Raw genomic sequence first — 16,258 nt, forward strand, 5'->3', positions numbered from 1 at the left:
ATATCAAAATCACCCATTATTATTGCCTCACCTTTCTTGCAAGCCCGCTGTATTTCCTGGTTTATACTGTGCCCCACTGTAGAACTACTGTTTGGGCCCTATAGATTACACCTACCAAGGACTTCTTCCCTTTGTTATTTCTTATTTCTACCCAGACTGATTCAACATTGATACAACACGGTAGCACAGTGGTTAGCACAATTGCTTCACAGCTACAGGGTCCCCGGTTCGATTCCCAGCTTGTCTGTGTGGAGGTTGCACTTTCTCCCCGTGTCTGCATTGATTTCCTCCCACAGTCCAAAGATGTGTAGGTTAGGTGGATTGGCCGTGCTAAATTGCCCGTAGTGTCCTAAAAAGGTTAGGTGGAGTTACTGGGTTACTTGGGATAGGATGGAGACGTGGGCTTAAATAGGGTGCTCTGTCCAAGGGCTGGTGCAGACTCGATGGGCCGAATGGCCACCTTCTGCACTGTAAATTCTATGATCTGATCTCCAGTGTTATGTCATTTCTCATTACAGCACTGATCCCTCCTCACCAGCAGGGCTACGCCACCACCTTTCCTTTCACCCCATCTTTCCAAAATACTGCCCCCCCCCTTCCCGTTGGGTATTCAATTCCCACACCTGGGGTGGGATTCTCCAACAACCCCCCCCCCCCAACCACCAGCAAATCGCCGGCACCGGGATTTTGCCGTGGTTGGGAATCGTGGCGCGCCGGTCAGCGGCCGCTGGCAGCACCCCCCCCCCCCCCTCCCCCCCCCCGGGGCAATTCTCCGGCCTGCGATGGGCCGAGCGGCCACCCGTTTTAGGCCGGTCCCGCCGGCGTAAATTAGACCTAGTAATTACCAGCAGGACCTGCCTCTGTGGGCGGCCTCCGGGGTCCTCGGGGGGGGGGGGGATCTGGCCCCGGGGGTGCCCCCACGGTGGCCTGGCCCGTGATCGGGGCCCACCGATGCGCGGGCAGGCCTGTGCCGTGTGGGCACTCTTTCCGTCCGCATCGGCTGCTGTGGACCTCTGGCATGGCCAGTGCGGAGATGAACTCCCCTGCGCATGCGCTGGGATGACGCCAGCACACACTGGCGTTCCTGCGCATGCACCAACTTCGCGCCGGCTGGCGGAGGCCCTTCAGCGACGGTTGGCTCGATGCCAAGCCCTTTCCACACCAGTTGGCGCGGGTGCCAACCCCGCTGGCACTGGCCTAGCCCCTGAAGGTGCAGAGGATTCCCACCTTCCGGGCGGCCTGACGCCGGAGTGGTTCATGACACTCCTCGGCATCGTGACCGCCCTCCCCGCCGGGTAGGGGAGAATCCCGCACCTGGGGCGCGATTCTCCCAAAACGGGAGGAGAAATCGTAAGCTGGCGTCAAACCCGGGCGGGTTTGACGCCAGCGCGCCCCTTCCCGACCGGGAACCGATTCTGGTCCCCGGTCGGGGCTAGCAGCCCGACGCCGTAGGCTCCGGCATCACGGGCTTAACGAATATCGTTAAGCCCGCTTGCCGGAGTTAGCGCCGGCTGACGCGTCATATGACGTCAGCCGCGCATGCGCGGATTGGAAGACTCCAACCCGCGCATGCGCGGATGAAGTCATCGCGTATTTGCGCGAAACCCGCGCATGCGGGGGCCGGGTTGCCCCTCAGCCGCCCCGCGAATGGATACTGCGGGGCGGCGGAAGGAGAAAGAGTGCGCGGGCATCGGGCCCGCGGCCCATGGCACCCTGGCACGGCCGTGGTACTGCCGTGCCAATCGGTGCCATGGTTATGAAAAGCGAGTTTGTGACGCCGTTTTTACGACGGCCAGACCAGGTGTGTTTGCCGTTCGTAAAAACGGCGTAAAGGGCTGGGACTTCGGCCCATCGAACAGCTGTGAATCGCTGCCGGCCGTAAAAAAAACGGCGGCAGCGATTCGGGTCGAGAGTTGGGTGGGGGGTGGGGAGAATAGCGGGAGGGCGGGAAAAATGTCGGGAAGGCCCTCCCGCTATTCTCCGACCCGTCGTGGGGGTCGGAGAATTTCACCCCTGGTCTTCCTGTAACTACATTTCAGTAATCCCACCAAATCATAACCTTTTGTTTCTATTTGTGCCATTAGCTCATTAGGTTTGTCATGAATGCTTCTTTCATATAGATACAAAGATGTTTGAATGTCAGATTTTCCTACTCTTCTATAATTCCTTGGTGCATAAAGACAGTCACCTTTTCTGTCCCTCACTTTAATTTTCTGGTAACCATCCACCACATTGCTAACCTGCCCTCTTATCTCCTCCTTTAAATTGGGTTTTCCACTTTCCCCCGACGACTGACCCCCCCCCCCCCCCCCCACCCCCCACCCCCCACCATCATCCCCCATTTAGGTTTTTAGACTTATGGTGGGCATGAATGAAAGTGGTCGAGGTTGTGGTGGATTACAATGTCTGTTTAATATGTGTATAACCGGACATTTAATAACAAGTAACTAATTTCGCAATGTGGACTGTAAATTATAGATTGGAAAGTAACTGTTACACAGTGGCATGGCTGCAGTCATGCACTTGAATGGGAAAGCATCAGACAGGACTAACTTACAGGTGAACTTCCTAATCCATTGAAACCTCTCTGCAAACCTCTTTCATGGCTGCTAAGAATTTGAGTCTGCCTTTCAGCAGTCTGAATGTTTAACTTACTACTCTTCACTGTTTTTGCACAATAGCATAGTCCAGGATGTGACAATGATGTCTCTTTGTGATCTGAACCAGATATTCATCCCTTTCACCTGTGTACTTTCTTCAACCTCTCTGAAAGTTGGATTGAGCAAATACTCGGTGAGGCAAGGCTCAACACGTATGGGCTTCGGAAACACGTTCAGCTGAACGAGACAACAGTGGCCAGATTCAGCAGCTATATGTTTTCCATCGCTGCTTTGTGGAGTCAGAATGCTTCTCTGGCCTGTCAAGATGCTTTGTCGGCCCTCTTGAGCAAACCTTCCCGTGATCGGCTGACGCAGCCACTGCCCTCTCCCAGCCCCTTGAACTGCGGCTTCCCATTCTGACCGCTGATCTACTTGCTTGGCAGTGATCGTTCCCAATAGACCCTGGCTGTGACCAATCACATGCTTTCCTGCTGAGCAGCTGACCAGACTCTCAATCTGGAGAGAGATGGAGTTAAATCATTCTAATGAGCACCTGCTATTAAATCCCATATTTCCAACTGCTGTCAGGCGTCCTCTCTCCCAACCTCTTTCCCCATAAGAAATGTGGTCCATAACTCTTTGGGCTCATTGATTACATCCTCCCAAAGGAGGTGCATCTGCCAACAATTAAGCAGGAAATTAAGCCCATCAAGGAGTCAAATAAAAGCGATTTTGGTTGGCCCTTTGCCGAATGGGCCAATCATCGAATTTATGATGCAGAAGGGGGATATTCGGCCCATCAAGTCTGCACCGGCCCTTGGAAAGAGCACCCCACTTAAGCCCATGCCGCCACCCTGTGCCCTTTTGGACACTAAGGGGCAATTTAGCATGGCCAATCCACCTAACCTGCACATCTTTGGACTGTGGGAGGAAACCGGAGCACCCGAAGGAAATCCACACAGACACGGGGAGAAAGTGCAAACTCCACACAGTCACCTGAGGCCAGAATTGAACCTGGGTCTCTGGAGCTGTGAGGCAGCAGTGCCACACCTGAGGCCAGAATTGAACCTGGGTCCCTGGAGCTCTGAGGCAGCAGTGCCACACCTGAGGCCAGAATTGAACCTGGGTCCCTGGAGCTGTGAGGCAGCAGTGCCAACCACTGTGCCACCGTTCCGCCTTCACATTTCTTTGCAACCTGCCTTCACACTTTTTGCTTCCACCTCAATCCAGGGTGGAATGAAATGTCCAGGGTGAAACATGACCAGGAAGGATATCGGAGGGCTGAGGTTTTAGTCCTGCTGTCAGGTGCTTGAATGTGCTGCATTGTCACCGTTTGCTGCATTTCCTTTCCTCTCATTTAATCCGTACAGGTCTGCAGCTCCCTGAGGCATCTCCGCAGCCGCTCTCCCCAACAGGGAGCTCGCTGTGCCCACCTGCACCCACACTTTTCTTGGTATCTGCCGGGCAATGCTGAGATTTTCTCAGTACGTGTTTCACATTGGCTGTCCGTTAATTGGCCAGCCAGCGTAATGTTTGGGGGCTGGAAGCACATTTCACGTCTGCTTCTGGGTCCCACTGAGCAAAAAAATTCAGGCCCTTGAGTAATTTTTACATTTTTGAAACTTTTAATTTTAAGTTGCTCTGAAGTTGTTTTGAAAGTTTGGTTTATCTAGGGACATTTTAAAAATCTTTACCTTCAGTTTTTGCACTTCTTATTGTTTTAACGTGCTTTCACAGAAACCGTGTGTTGTGCTTTGCCATTCCCAAGACGCTGGAATGTTTAATTTACCAATCTGTGTTTCCCCCACCTGGTGAAGTCTACCTCCTTCCTTAATCTTTAGTAAGATGTTAACAGGCTTTGGCATTCCTCCAGCTCCATGTATTCAGAGACATTTCAGATCCTTGGGAGGTCTCTGAGGTCACAACTTTGCTGTTGACCAGATGCCCAAAGGCAGCCCTTTGAATTATTTTTAACTGCAAGCAAAATACGTGTTTAAACAACTTTTCATAATGACCGTAGCCTCGAAGCGGCATTGCGCGGTTTCCATCTTACAAATGTTAAAATGGTTTATTTTATTTATTTGGATTTAATTCCTTTTTCAAGGTTACAAAGTCAATGCGCATCGTGGACGGGGGCAAACCATTAATCCATCTCCTTGCTGCTCCTAAACCCAATTCAAATTTGAATCCACTCCGTGGTCCCACAAGAGAGACATATTCAATCCAAGCTTCATGATCATTGTTCACTCCTGCCAGGTAAGTATTCAAACACAAATAAATTTCAAGACCAGTGGTCTTTGAAGGCAGCACGGCTAGCACGGTGGTTAACACAGTTGCTTCACAGCTCCAGGGTCCCAGGTTCGATTCCAGCTTGGATCACTGTCTGTGTGGAGTCTGCACGTTCTCCCCGTGTCTGCGTGGGTTTCCTCCGGGTGCTCCGGTTTCCTCCCACAGTCCAAAGATGTGCGGGTTAGGTGGATTGGCCATGATAAATTGCCCTTAGTGACCAAAAAGATTGGGTGGGGTTACTGGGTTACAGGAATAGAGTGATGGTGTTGGCTTGAGTAGGGTGCTCTTTCCAAGGGCCAGTGCAGACTGGATGGGCCGGCTGGCCGCCTCCTGCACTGTAAATTCTATGAAACCTGCGCATCTGATTCTGGAAAATCGTGCAATTTGGGGAATGGGAAGTTGTTTAATGCATTGGATGTGTAACATGAATCTCTAAATCTGCACAAAGATCTAAGGTTTTTATCTTACTTATTTTCCACATGACCTGGAAATGCTTGAGCGACAGTGCAAAGAGAGCTTTGATCTATGTAGAGAGGAACTGCTATGGGTAATGTTAACTATCTTTGCTCGGCATCTTTAACCTATGTACTACAGAATTTAGAAATAATTGAGGGGCAGTATAAATTATCATTGCTCTCTATTTAATCTGGGAGTGCTTAATATTGACGCTGGATGCCAAGAGTAGGAGATTGTTTCATTTGCATCAATATTCAGAGTTCACCATTGGTGAATCCAAAGTGAATCTTTCAAAACCTATAAAACCTGAATCTCAGGAGCTGCCGGCCTATCCCTGCACCATCAGACAAAATCTTCCTTCCATGTAAGACTGAATGACTGATGAAGCTAATAAGATGAATCTGAATGTGTGGGTGGAAGTTAAATAATTTAACGGCTTCAAATGATTCTCCTCTCTCAGATACAAGATTCATTTAGTGCAATAGAATGCAGCGAGCTCCATAAAAGAGCTTCAAAAGTGGACTATGACTGAGTCATGTGTTTAGCTATTCACAATACATAGAATGATGTCCTGTTCATTACTGTACTGTGTTCGTGCATCCACTCCTCCCTATTTGGCCCAGTGTCAGATCGGGGGTGAAGATGGGGAAATGGAAGGGAGAACAGACAAATCATTTTAAAGCTGTCGGGAGTTGATCAACGGTACTTATGTAAAAAACTAGCTTGTACAGCCTTGAAAATGGGACAAATACATGGCTATAGAATGTAGCTACACTGAAACGGCACAGGGTTGGGCTGTATAACTAATATTCCATGTCTTATTTAGTGAAAAAACTTATAATTGTGGGGATTTTTCCCCATCTGTAAGGGGAATTTTCAGGGTATTTGGGCACATTTTTGCTACTTTCTGTTGTCACTCAAGTGCCACCAATGCACTCTTTCTTGTGTTACTGTAGAGGATTGAACATTTGGGGAAGAAATTCCTGAACTTGCAAGAATACCCTGAATCTTCCTGCCCACAGCAGGGTTCAGTCCTCTGGAGTGACAGCTGCAGGTAGAAGTGGAGCCAAGAATGGTACTGATTTTTCTTTTTGCTCTACGAACACAGACAAACAGGCACTAACCCTAAAGCGCTGACTGCAGATGTTTAGCATACATGGGACAAGAATTGCTAAAAATAATTTATTTAAAGAAAAGTGAAACATACAGTTCAGTATGTATACAGTTCGGACTTGTGTCCAAGCTCATTCCGGCTTTATGTGTAGGATATAGTTGGGGTCATATTGGGAAGTTTCTTGTCACGCGCACTCCCCAAGTGAACACTAATTACATTAAAGTGGTGCAGATTTCCAGTATGTCAGGGAATCTGTACCAGTAGTGATTTGCGAAGACCACGACAAACTTCCCAGGGTTTTGAAAAAGTTAGCTAGCTTTGTAAGTATTAGTACAAATGCCATGGAGTGTTGGTATCAGCTTGTACTAATGAACCGCATGTCAGGTTTCTTATCACTGGTTTGCTTCCTTTAGTTGTATATGCTGAGGTTTTAGGCCTGCTGTGGTTCACTTCCCTACCTTTTAAAATTCATTACAGTATGTATTCCTGAGCTCACACAAGGGGCATTGTCCTCTCTTTCGTTCCAGGGCCTGTCTCCTAGCACAAATAAAGATATCCCACAGGTCACATTCTTAACACTGGTTTTCATACAGAGTAGCCAGATGGCCCCTTTTGGCTCACATGCAGGAGCTCGTGCTTTTGTTCCAGCGGACAATGGGTTATTCCTGGCAATGTTTAGCGCTGGAGACTCTGACTGCACACTGACTTACTGGCTTGCTCCCTGAAGATTTACATACTATAGACAAGAATCCGACTCTTTCTTCAGCTGCCTTTCTGTGGGCCTGGCCTTCTGCCAAACTCCTTGAGAGTAATTTTGAGGCCTGCTTGAGTTACTTCAAGCATTTACATCATCCCCTATGGAGTGGGGCTGCCCAACTAAAGCAAGAAACTTAATTAGATGGAGAAGTGTGCATTCCTAAACTTGTCGGTGCTTTTCATTTTCTATCCTCATTGATCCACTTGTATCATGTAATAAATGTTTTCCCTGTAATTGTGAATTTTAAGATTAGTGACTTTTTGTCTCCTTTTTAAAATGTAGACGTTTTCTTGAAATGTCATGAATTTTATCACATCTCTTGTGTAAAGTGATGTGCTGATGTGTCACTGATTAATTTGGTGTTGAAGCTTCCCTAGATTTTCCACGAAGTTGGCTGAAATACAAGAAAATGAGACGACAAGAAAAGCATAAATGCTTGAAATCTCAAGAACAAGACGCTTAACATAAACTAAAGTTTGTTGCCATTTGAACAAAAAAGGACAATTAATGTTTGGGTGTTTCCCCTCATCGGAATTTGGGGATTGGTTCCACCTGAAATGACTATCTGGCTTTCTCTTTGTGACCTTGCATTTTCTGTTTTTATGTTGAAATGACCTGTTCGCAGTGAGACGCTGCAAAGATTTTTTTAAAACAATTTTAGAGGGTGTCAGTGGCTCCGGAATGGGTTTTGGGGTAGAATGACAACAGATAATTCCCCCCTCCCCCTGTGGATACACTAGTGCTGCTATGTCAGTCAGTCAGGATACCATGCAGGTGCTCCATGGAGTGATCTTTTATAACACTGTAGTTTTCCTTTCATCTATTCATTTGGATTAAGCAGGGGAATATACCGTAGAGCTATTCACAATTACGTCATCACACTGGGATCCTGTCGAAGACTCTGTTTAATGACCCCTAACCTGCAGCAAAACTGGTTTTAAAGATTTTGTTGTTGGTTCCAGATTCCATTCTACTACTCTGTATTTAAATTAAAGACAGTGGCCTAGAAATGCGATTTTCCCACGCCTGTTTCTGGTCTGCAAAACTGGCAACAAAGCATCCAACATGATGCGCATACACTCATGATAGAAGAGTAGTGCATTGCCCACTATTGATGAAGGTACAAAGGGCCATTAAAAGTAATGGAACCTGAAACATGTCTTGGACCCTTTGCAAATAGAAATCGGGAAACTCAAACCTGTTTGAGGCTCCCTATGCAAAGTTATGGTTGGCCAGAACACAGCTGACTGCGTTCAACAAAATGTGCGCTGCACACAACCTAACAGGCATTCCTCCAAGGAATCCATGGAGACCATCAGAAAGGTAGGCTTTAAATGAATGTCAGTCTGAAGGTGGAGCCAGCAGCTCCTCCCAGCCACACTGCAGAACTAAAGAGTGTTGCTAGTCTCCAATAGACCCCTTCCTGCTGATTGTTATCCACCCCACTCTTACCTCCAGGGCTGCCTGAGTGCCACTGCTAGCATCCCCAAATTGTATTCACCGGTGATGTGGTCAAATTAATACATGTAGCTGAAGGTCATGCCTGTAGCTAATCATCAATTTCTATTGGACAATAAAGCTGATTTCTAGTGCAGTACAGAGGGAGGACTAAAATAATAATAATCTTTATTATTGTCACAAGTAGGCTTACATTAACATTGCAATGAAGTTACTGTGAAACTCCCCTAGTCACCACACTCCGACGCCTGTCGGGTACACTGAGGGAGGTTTCAGAATGTCCAATTCAACAAAACAAGCACGGGACGTGTGGAAGGAAGTCGGAGCGCTCTGAGGAAACCCACGCAGACACAGGGAGAACGTGCAGACTCCGCACAGACAGTGATCAAGCCGGGAATCAAACCCGGGTCGCTGGTGCTGTGAAGCAACAGTGCTAACCACTGTGCTACCGTGCTGCCCTAGAAATGCTAGAAGAGTCATCTCTCTGATGAGATGTTTAAACTGTACAGATAGATAGTAATGATCCAAGGCATATGCAAAGGCATTGATTTTTGGATCTTGTGACCAAGCTTCCTTTCTCAACATATTTTATGAAAAGTGAATATTATTCATCTCTGCTTTTGCAGGGTCTTGCTGCATACAAAATTGTGCGGTGTTTGCAAACATAATGGCACATCTTCATTTATCTGTGTGGTATTTTAGGATATTTAGGAAGTGATGAGGTGCTTTGTAAATGTAAATCATTTACATCTTTAATTAGTTTGGTGTAGATGAGTATAGTGCAAGAGCGGGGAGATAGTGGCATAATGGTAATGTCACAGGACTAGTAATCCAGAGGCCCAGACTATATTCCAGGGACAGTGGTTCAAATTCAATTAATTAATCTGGAATTGAAAGCTAGTATCAGTGATGGTGCCTATGAAACTACCATCAATTTGGTCTGCTTCACTAATGTCCTTTGAGGAAAGGAAATCTGCTTTCCTTACTTAGATCTGACTCCAGACCCACAGCAACCTGGTTGACTCTTAACCATCCTCTGAAAGAACCGGCAAACCACTAAGTTTAAGGACATTTAGGGATGACCAACAAATGCAGGCCCTGCCACCGATACCCACATCCCATGAAAGGAGAACAAAGAACAATAAACTATGAGCTGCTCCCATACTGTGATGAAGGCTGGCAGCAGGGAAGTGCAGCTCCCAGGTAAGTGAAGTGCAAGATAGGTGAAGTGACTTCCAAGAAGTTTGCAATCCCCTAACAAGCACTGAAAGCACTCTCTGAACAGGAATGTTGTGAGCAACAACCTCTCATCTGGCTATGGCTTAAGTTGTTCAGTTTCACTGAATAAATCAGTGTTTTTCAAACATTTTTGCCCGGGCCCATTTTTACCAACCGGCCATCCTTCGCGACCCATGCCGCCCAAACCTCACAACCCACCATTTTCACTTATCTTTAATGTTACAGGTGAGCCTGCTTGGTCCTGACCTTCTCACTTGCTTTGTCACTCAATGTTACATTTCTGCTGAGTAATTCAGCTGATGATTTACGGTCTCACTGCATCAGTGGAAGAAAATCAAGAGGTTTGTCCTCGGAACTCGCCATGCATAGTCTTCAAATGCTTGTAAATTTTGAGTGATTTAATCTTTCATTTGCCAGTACTTCCCTGCATATAGCACACACAAACTTAGCATCCTGATTTAAACAATTAATAAACCCTTACCTCAAGAAATCATCTGTATATTGTTCCTGGTTTCAGCTTCATCACATGGGTTGTTCACCAGAGGCCCTGGAGCTCAAACCAGTACTGCTGGCAGCTACAAAATGGAGGAATCTCTCCCAAGCCCAGAGCACTTGACATCAGTGTATGGGTGTGTGACCCGCTGTCTGCCGTCGCTTCTGGAGAGAAGACCCCAACGATTTTTTAAAAATTAAATTAAAAAATCGGCTCCTGGGTCAGCGTGCTTGACATCAGGAGGAGGCAGTCTGCCTCTCTGGGATCCAGGCCTGAGCATTGCTGAGGGGGAATGCATGTGCAGGACATCCTGAAGGGCCGGTTGCAGACGATACTTTTAAAAGCAGTCGTGGCGTTCGGCACTTTTTTCCAGTGATCGCGAACGCTGCGGCCGATGGCCCCGCGACCCTCCCAATCCCGCCCATGACTCACCCTGAGCTTGAAAATGACTGGAATAAATGCTTCCCAGCCTGTCAGTTTCACTGAAGAAGTACTCCCCACTGTTTTGTTTTCATCTGGATGAGCCTGGCAAGTTGCTGGCAGTCGGGTAATAGATCCTCTGAGTATTAAAGCCAGAAAGCAGTGTTAAAGAGACACCTAATTGCTTGTTCGAATAACCCAATTACCTTGTTGCGCAGAGCTTCCCTGCTTGCGTAAACCTGGCTGGATGAAAATGTTGGGATCCCAATATAATGTCACTTTCAGTGCATTTAATCAGCCTCCCCTTGCCTGTGAGAATTCCCCCAAAGAGTTCTTTGAAGATGATGTGAAGGGGTTATTGAGAAAGGTTTGGTTAGAGATTTGTTATGAGTCTATTTAGTGATACGGTTGGAATTAGCCAAAGGAATATTTTTCTTGGCCACATCTTCTCCCATTTCTTCCTCTGCTGAAGGGGTTTGTGTCTTTATACAGCTAGAGTTTCAGGACAGATGCTAAAACTTTTGGTGTCTTACTCAGGCATCTGTTTTTTTATGTATGAACCATGAGAGTCTGGGCAGGTGAATCAACTGAGATTATCTGAACCATCCCTAATCCTGTAATTCTTCGATATCTATGTGCACTTCCAGCAGGAGTCACGATGTAGAGTGGGAACTTTGCCATTTATGCTCATGTAAGGGTATAGTACAATGTTTGCATCCTTATTTCCATAACCACCCCAACCCGGCAAACCCATTGCACTTTTTCCATCTCTCTTTACCCTTCATTTGGCTGAGCTCACCATACCTCAGGATCAAACCTGGCATCTTCTGAACATTTGTGACTCTCTCAGCTTGTCACTGCCACTGGGTGATCTTCAAAAGGTTTCTCCAGAACTGCAATGGGAAAGCATCCCTAGATGTTTCTATGTTCATTTTGGTCAGAAAAATGGAAAAGGCATCTTATTATCTCAATGGAGAGAAACGTCAGAGTGTTTCGGTACAGAGGGATATGACCATCCTCATGCATAAATGGCCGAAAACTAGCATGCAGGTACAGCAGGTAATAAGGAAGGCAATGGAATTTTGGTCTTTATAGCTAAAGGAATAGAGTAATAAAATAGCAAAGTCTTGCTGCAACTGTACAGGGAATCGGTGAGACCGCACGTGGAGTACTGTGGACAGTTTTGGTCTCCTTATTTGAGGAGGGATATAATTGCATTAGAGGCAGTTCAGAGGAGATGAGATGAGAGGTTAGTTATGAAGAGAGATTGAGCAGTTTAGGCCTATACCCTATCTAGTTTAGAAGAATTAGAGGAGATCTAATTGAGATGTATAAGATGATAAAAGGTATTGACAAGTAGACGTAGAGCGGATGTTTCATCTTGTGGGGCAATCTAGAACGAGAGGACATAGTTTTAGGATAAGGGATAGCAGATTTAAAACAGATGAGAAAGAATTATTTCTTAAACGGTATTGAACTTGTGGAATTCACTACCCCAGAGTGCAGTGGATGTAGGCACATTGAATAAATTTAAAGAGGAGATAGACAGATTTTTAATTTAGTAATGGGTTGAAGGGTTATGGAGAACGGGCATGAACTGGAGTTGAGGCCGAGGGGAGATCGGCCATAATCGTATTGAATGGCAGAGTAGGCTTGAGGAGCTGAATTTCCTACTCCTGCTCCTAGTTCTTATGTTCTTGTTGCGGCATAGTAGAGAGGTCTTCATGAATGTTTCTATGGCACAGAGTGAGTTTATCCTTTTCCCTCTTGCAGAAATGTTTTTTAAGTATTTAAATATTCTTCAGTGAAAAACATTGTTGTGATCTAGTTTTCCACTCTGAAGTTAATGTCTAGAGAATCTATATTCAGTCCTGCGATGATGGCTCAGGCACTGTGCTATGCAAAAACACTAAATGTACAAAAAAAACTACAGAAGTCCCAACTACCCATTATGACGCAGCTTGTGATTGTCATGAGAATTTTCTTGACCAAATTTAGTCATGAAATGACTGATCTTGTGTGTTTAATTTAGTTAATGGAGTACAAGTAAAGGAATAAGCCAGGACGAGAGTTAAAACTTTCCTAGTTCTGGGCACAGTGCCAAAGTGAAATGTAGAGTGTCTGGAAAAATAGAACGCTGAGCAGTTCACATATTTTATTGTGGCTTCTTTGTCTGACAGACAATGGTGTCTTCCTGTTATTTCCTCTCTTATTGCATTGCTATGGTTATGTACTAATTCACATCAGGTATATTGTAGGGGAGTGAAATAAAGTCAGTGGTCTCCTTGGTAGGGCTTAAAAACAGTAAAAACATCCTCCCTTGATTGGAAGCTGTCTATGTACCGAGACAGGGTTTGCAATGGAACATGTAACTCTGTGGGCTTGGTAAATGGCCTCTATGAGCAAGGAGGGTATAACAGGAGGCATGTATAAACTGGAGTTACAGTCCTTTGGTAAGTGTGGTGTGGGGGGGGGGGGGGGGGGGGGGGGGGGTGGGGGGGGGGGGGGGTGGTGGGGGGGGGGGGTGTAGGGTTAAGAGACAAAGACACAGGGCGCGATTCTCCCAAAACGGACTGGAGAAATTGTAAGGCTGGCGTCAACACCCGGGCGGGTTTGACGCCAGCGCGCCCCTTTCCCCGACCGGGAACCGATTCTGGTACCCGGTCGGGGCTAGCAGCCCGACGCCGCAAGCTCCGGCATCACGGGCTTAACGAATTTCGTTAAGCCCCGTTGCCGGAGTTAGCGCCGGCTGACGCGTCATATGACGTCAGCCGCGCATGCGCGGATTGGAAGACTCCAATCCGCGCATGCGCGGATGACGTCATCGTGTATTTGCCGCGAAAACGCCGCATTGCGCGGGCCGGGATGCCCTCAGCCGCCCCCGCGAATGGATACTGCGGGGCGGCGGAAGGACAAATAGTGCGCGGGCATCGGGCCCGCTGCCCGCGATCGGTGCCCACCGATCGAGGGCCCATGGCACCCTTGGCACGGCCGTGGTACTGCCGTGCCAATCGGTGCCATGGTTATAAAAAGCGAGTTGTTCCCGCCGTTTTTACGAACGGCCAGACCAGGTCTGTTTGCCGTTCGTAAAAACAGCGTAAAGGGCTGGGACTTCGGGCCCATCGAACAGCTGTGAATTGCTGCCGGCCGTAAAAAAACGGCGGCAGCGATTCGTGTCGGGGTTGGGCGGGGGGGGGGGGGGGGGAGAATAGCGGGAGGGCGGAAAAATGGCGGGAAGGCCCTCCCGCTATTCTCCGACCCGTCGTGGGGGTCGGAGAATTTCGCCCACACTTTTCCAGAGGATCAGTGGTACAGAGACCACAGTGTTTCCAATACAAGAATTTAAGAAATGGTTGCATTGGGAAATGGGCAGATTCTCAGTCAACCTCTGACTGTCCCGAAGACAATTGCCTAAATCTTCCAATCAGGAGAAGAACCCCTATTTTATTAGGTTGACGACAGACAGAAAATACCCACTTGGGCCTTCCTCCAATGTTCTGGGCAATCGTCCACTGACTCAGCACAAGAAACCTTGGAGACCACTCAGTGAAGGCAACATGCTCAACATCCCCCCTTTTAAGGCAGTAGTAGCAGCCATATTCTGGTAATTAAAGTGTCCTAAAGCTTGAAAAGCTACAGTGTAAGGGTCCTCTCTGTTTATTCACTTATTTTCCCTTTATTTTGCTGTTTATTGTTTGATCTGTGAATGGTGATTGGACATGTCACTTTAAAGTAGCCTGTATCTTTCAGGCAAGTGGAAGAATCCAGAAGTTATAGGAGGAACGGTTGAGGACTCTGGGTCTGTACTCGTTGGAGTTTAGAAGGATGAGGGGGGATCTTATTGAAACTTACAGGATACTGCGGGCCTAGACGTGGAGAGGATGTTTCCACTTGTAGGAAAAACTAGAAGCAGAGGACACAATCTCGGACTAAAGGGACAATCCTTTAAAACAGATGAGAGGAATTTCTTCAGCCAAAGGGTGGTGAATCTGTGAAACTCTTTGCCGCAGAAGGCTGTGGAAGCCAAATCACTGAGTGCATTTAAAACAGATAAATAGGTTTTTGATCAATAAGGGGATTAGGGGTTATGGGAGAAGGCAGGTGAATGGGGATGAGAAAATATCAGCCATGATTGAATGGCGAAGCAGACTCGATTGGCCGAGTGGCCTAATTCTGCTCCTATGTCTTATGGTCTTAAATCATTCTGCTATTTGGTGCTGGTTTAAACTGTAGATGAAGACTTTGCGGCACCAGTGAGAGAGATAGGGTTTGATTGATTGGCTGGTGACCAAATCAACTGGCCCAAGAGGCTGTGCTCTGCCTGGTAACAGGTGGTGACTGGATCCTATGCGACTGGAATACTTTTCAGAGTTCCAAGTTTTCAGTTTTGATTCTGGAGCCAAGAAGGACATCAGACCCTTCTAATTCTCCACAATGGCTGATGTGAACCTGCTAACCTCTCTCCTAGAAGCCAAGCTGTGGAGTGCTATCTCTCTCCTCTCTCTCTCTCTCGAAGGCTTGCAAGTTCTGTATTCCTGAAACTACAGAGGCCTGAATACAAACCATGAATTAAAAGCAAAGTTTGAACAGAAGTAAGGGCCCCGTAGAAAAAAAGCTGCAAGTACTGCATTCCTAAACACTACATAGACTCTGAATGAATTAATCTATAATAATAATCTACAAAGAAGATCGCTACAGGCTGTAAACCATAAATGTTAAGCTGCAAGCTTGCTCTGAAGAAAAGAGTGCTAAGAACTAGCACCTGAAACAAAGACTATTTCTTTCATTCACCTGTGATTTTACCCCTTTTCACCCTATATAAGGTGCGGAGCAAGATAAAGTGAGAATTGGATATTAGTTAATAGTTAACCAGTTATGTTTGCTGCACATTTCATTATTGTATTTGTTATAAATAAACAGTAATCGTGTTTACATTTACAAACCTGGTGACTGTGATTATTGGGCAGCTAAGGGCCAAAGACTTCTGGTACTTATATAAAAAATATTGGTTCATTCACCTGTGTTGTGACTCCGGGGCAGGGTACATGGGGCTGGAATTGACCACGCCAGGGTACGGTATCAACAGATAGAAGGTAAAGAGGGAGGGTGGATAAGGTAAGTGGAAAAGAGGGTTAGAGTGGGTTAGGTAGTTGGGTAAGGGAGTAGGGGTTTTGTAGGTAAGGTGTGAGGGACAGGTCAGGTCGGGGGTTCAGGATCTTAGTTGGGGGGGTGAGACGTATGAGGTTGGGGAGTATTAGGGGCATCGGGAGGGGAAGTCGGGGTTCAGGGGGGTGCTCGTAGTGTGGTCAGGTCGAATTGGGGGGGAATGGTGCGGTGGATCAGTTGTATACTTACCTAGGAATTAGATTAGAATCCTGGGAAATTATCCCAGTTTAGTGAGCCGGAACTATTGAAAGTCTTCGATTGAAGTT

General features: G+C 46.8%; 1 protein-coding gene across 4 annotated transcripts in view; it reads left to right on the top strand.

The window, feature by feature from the left end:
• The window catches only part of si:dkey-82f1.1 (DENN domain-containing protein 2A), a 125,779-nt gene that overhangs the window by 32,221 nt on the left and 77,300 nt on the right, over positions 1-16,258 (top strand). Inside the window, exon 1 of one of the 4 annotated variants that reach the window (XM_038780624.1) lies at positions 6,400-6,420. The exons of the other annotated variants lie outside the window; for them this stretch is intronic. The gene's annotated coding sequence lies outside the window, so the exon portion shown is untranslated. Of the gene's footprint in view, positions 1-6,399; positions 6,421-16,258 lie in introns of those variants that run through there. 4 annotated transcript variants of the gene reach the window in all.

The sequence above is a fragment of the Scyliorhinus canicula genome, chromosome 20 (genome assembly GCF_902713615.1).
Source record: "Scyliorhinus canicula chromosome 20, sScyCan1.1, whole genome shotgun sequence".
Classification (NCBI taxonomy): domain Eukaryota; kingdom Metazoa; phylum Chordata; class Chondrichthyes; order Carcharhiniformes; family Scyliorhinidae; genus Scyliorhinus; species Scyliorhinus canicula.